This window comes from Phaenicophaeus curvirostris, chromosome 3 (genome assembly GCF_032191515.1).
Source record: "Phaenicophaeus curvirostris isolate KB17595 chromosome 3, BPBGC_Pcur_1.0, whole genome shotgun sequence".
In the NCBI taxonomy this organism is placed as follows: Eukaryota; Metazoa; Chordata; class Aves; order Cuculiformes; family Cuculidae; genus Phaenicophaeus; species Phaenicophaeus curvirostris.
In genome coordinates this window covers 97,367,545-97,371,320 of record NC_091394.1, presented here as the reverse complement: position 1 = coordinate 97,371,320, position 3,776 = coordinate 97,367,545, and the positions used below count along the sequence as shown (strand labels likewise).

The 3,776-nt window shown below is 45.8% G+C and overlaps 1 non-coding gene across 1 annotated transcript; it reads left to right on the top strand.

Moving 5' to 3' along the window:
- Positions 1-215: 215 nt before the first annotated feature.
- Positions 216-288, top strand: TRNAF-GAA (transfer RNA phenylalanine (anticodon GAA)). The gene has a single exon. It is a non-coding gene; the product is annotated as a tRNA-Phe (tRNA).
- Positions 289-3,776: the final 3,488 nt, after the last annotated feature.

The window sequence follows — 3,776 nt, the reverse complement described above, 5'->3', positions numbered from 1 at the left end:
TCATGCTATTAGTAAAGTCATACACATATATAGAGGTGGTGTACACTAGCAAGGAGCCTGTACTGGTGCAGATCATTAGACTATTGCTTTTGAGCCTAGACTGTCTGTGTCCTATTCCTAGAGACAACTTCTTTGACTTACAAGTCAACTAACTTTGTCTGAAAAGGCTGAAAGGTAATCACGTTGCACTTCATGAAAAAAAGCACTCCAGCAGGGCTGAAGTAGCTCAGCTGGGAGAGCGTTAGACTGAAGATCTAAAGGTCCCTGGTTCAATCCCGGGCTTCAGCAGTGTTTTCCTGTGGGTTTTTTTGTGCCTCGTGCTGGACTTTCCAGTACAAGAGAGATATGGACATACAGAAGAGATTTCAGATGAAGACTGGGAAGATGAGGAAGGAACTAGAAAATCCATTGTGTGAAGAGAGCATGAGAAACCTGGGACAGGTTTCCCTGAGAGGCTGTGGAGTCTCCACTGTTAAAATATTCAAAAGCCACCTGGAAGTGTTCCTGGGCGACTGGCTGCAGGTGGCCCTGCTGGAATGGTGGTTGGTCCAGGTGACCTCCAGAGGTTCCTTCCAACCATTCTGTGTGTAGAGGAGAAAGACACAGCTTTATGTCTACAGCAGGGAAAAGCAAGGCTAATGGCATCCTCACGTCTTTCCATTAGCGGTTGCCGCCTGGCCAAATAGTCAACAAACAACTGTGATTAAGATTAAAGTATCAGAAGAACCAGACCTACATAGATATAAAAGCAGGTTTCTGCATTCCTATGCTTACAGAACCATTAATTGAGTTATACTTTTTTTTTTTCTGTTATCTTTCAGACAAGCTAATAGCTCCATGGACAGAAACCGCTTCAAAATTATCTCATCATCTGCTCTGAAATCCTGGTGTCTATCATCAGTTGCAAGATCTGCAAAGCTACGTCACGCGCAAAGCCCCCAAATAAACTTCCGTTCTCATTTAAGACACCATCTGTGTCCCATTTCTGCAGTGCTTGGCAGAGATCTCTTCCCTTCTATGGTATTTTTTCCCCCTCGCTGAGCTGCATCTTTCTTTGGAGGTGGGAAAGGCAGCGGGTGGAATGGATGCCAGCTCTGTGCAAGCAGAGATCACTTTGCTGTGACAGTGCCCTTGGATTGCAGTGTGCTTTTCTTGTTCAGCCTTGGTCAAGTGGTCCTGTAGCAGACTCATGGGCAGCCTCACAGAAGAGCTAGGGCCAACACTAGGTCACGGTTGGCTACAAGAAAGGGAAGAGTCTTCACTGGGATGTTGCCTGTTAATGAGGGCAAGAACAATGAGGTGAAGAAAAGCCAAACTGGGGACATCATGGACAAGACTAAAAGCTACTGGAGGGTGTCCAGAGGAGGCCACAAAGCTGATGAAGGGTTAAGAGGGGAAGCCATATGAAGAATGGCTAAAAATGACTTTGTTCAGCCTGGAGACTGAAGGGAGACCTCATTGACGTCTACTGCTTCCGCACAGGGGAAAGAGGAGGAGCAGACACTGGTCTCTTCTCTCTGGTGATCAATGATACGACCAAGAGAATGGCATGAATATGTGCGAGGCGATTGTTACAATGGAAATTAGGAAAACTTTCTTCACTTAGAGGGTGGTGGATCACTAGAACAGGTCCCCAGGGAAGTAGTTATGGTCCCAAATCTGACAACATTCAAGAAGTTTTTGGTTAATGCCCTCAGACATATCGTATGAATGTTGGGATTGTCCTATAGAGGGACAGGAATTGGACCTGATGATCCTTGTAGGTCCCTTCAAGCTAAAGACATTCTATGATTCTAAGTTCAAATGCACTGTGAAACCTAATTGCTCTGAGTCCCTTTACTGGGTAATTTATGGAGTTCATAGCCTTGTCTTCCTACTATGCAATTAAATAAAGCTTTATTGCATAATTCATACATCTGTGACCCACAACGAAGCATAAATAATCTTAGTCTTAGCCACCTTCCATAAATAAATTGTGAAGCCTGTCATGCCACTATCAATAGGCTTAAGTTCAGCTGAATGATCTGTGCCAGATGCAATGCCTCAGTTTCCCTAGCTGTAGCAGCAACACCTGCCTTCCCTCCCTTTCCCTTCCCTTCCCTAACTGTGCTAAGAGTTAATTTTCAGGTGACAGTACTCTGTGTTCTCAGCTTGTTTTTGTGTGTTATCCCAGCACGTGTCCCCGCGGATGATGCTGTATTACTCATACACCTCTCAAGTCCTCATCTTCTCTAATTCCTTTTATTTGCAAGAACTACAAACAGTCATGCTATCCAGGAAAACACAAGTTTCATAATGTTGGCATCAACGTCACTGAGCTGTGCTCAGGAGAATGTTCCTTAGGAAGTTCCTATGACTTTCAAGTGAATTTACTTCAGGCTGGAACGGAAAGGGGGAGGAGGGAGAGACAGGGAAGTAGAGGACAGCTCATCTCAGAACAACAGTGAAAGATGATGTAAATAATGTGGAATTAGTGTAGGAAAGTGATTGATGAACTGGAGATAATGTAAGAGACTACAATAGCCTGGGTCACCATTCATAGAGTCATGGGATGATTTGGGTTGGAAGGGACATTAAAGATCATCCAGTTCCAACACCCCTGCCATGGGCAGGGACACCTTCCACTATACCAGGCTACTCAAGGCCCTATCCAACCTGTCCTTGAACACTTCCAGGGAGGGGGCATCCACAACTTCCCTGGGCAACCAGTGCCACTGCCTCACTTCCTTCACCATGAAAAATTTCTTCCTAATGTCTAATTTAACTCTTCTCTCTTCCAATGTAAAGCCACTCCCCTTCATTCCATCACTACATGCACTTGTGAAAAGTCCCTTCCCAGCTTTCTCATAAACCCCCTTTAGGTATAGGAAGGCTGCTATAAGGTCTCCTCAGAGCCTTCTCTTCTCCAGGCAGAACAACACCAACTCTCTCAGCCTGTCCTTAGAGTAGAGGTGCTCCAGCTCTCTGATCATCTTTATAGCCCTCCTCTGGGCCTCTTCTAACAGTTCCATATTCTTCCTCTGTTGTGGATTCCAGAACTGGACACAATAATCAAGGTGGGGTCTCTAAAGAGCAAAGTAGAGGGGGAGAATCACCTCTCTCGACCTGCTGGCCACTCTTCTTTTGATGCAGCCCTGGATATAATTAGCAATAATGAAGGATCTGGGGAACTAGAGGAGGTTGGAAGATAGACTAACATGGGGTGTTACTGTCTATGAGTTTTTTCATCCTAGAAAAGACTATCATGCTGACTCACTGACATCAGCTCACGACCATGGCAGATAGTGACTGGGGATAGAGGTGTGGGTTACATCAAGGGATCTGCTGTGGCCAGCAAAAGCAGGGAAGTGATTGTGGTCCTGTACTTGGCACTGGCGAGGCTGCACCTTGAATATCATATTCAGTTTTGGGTCCCTCATTAACAAGAAGGACACTGAGTTGCTGGAGCATGTCCAGAGGAGGGAAATGAAGCTGGTGAAGGGTCTAGAGCACAAGTCTTATGAGAAATGGCTGAAGGAACTGGATTATTTAGCCTGGAGAAGAGGAGGGTTGTAGGAATCAGTGATAGCAAGGTAGGCCTGTTGGATACTTTTGACTTGGGGTCCTTGAACTGACCTTGGCTTGTAAGAGCAGGAAGCTGAACAAAGAGGTGAACCTCAGAGATGCAAGTCAGGGTGGAGACAGCATTTAGGGGCAGCGTGTGGGGTTTTGGAGGTTAACCAACCAAATGTTGCTGCTGGTGAATGCAAGCACGTGGACAATAGGCCTGGGCCAGT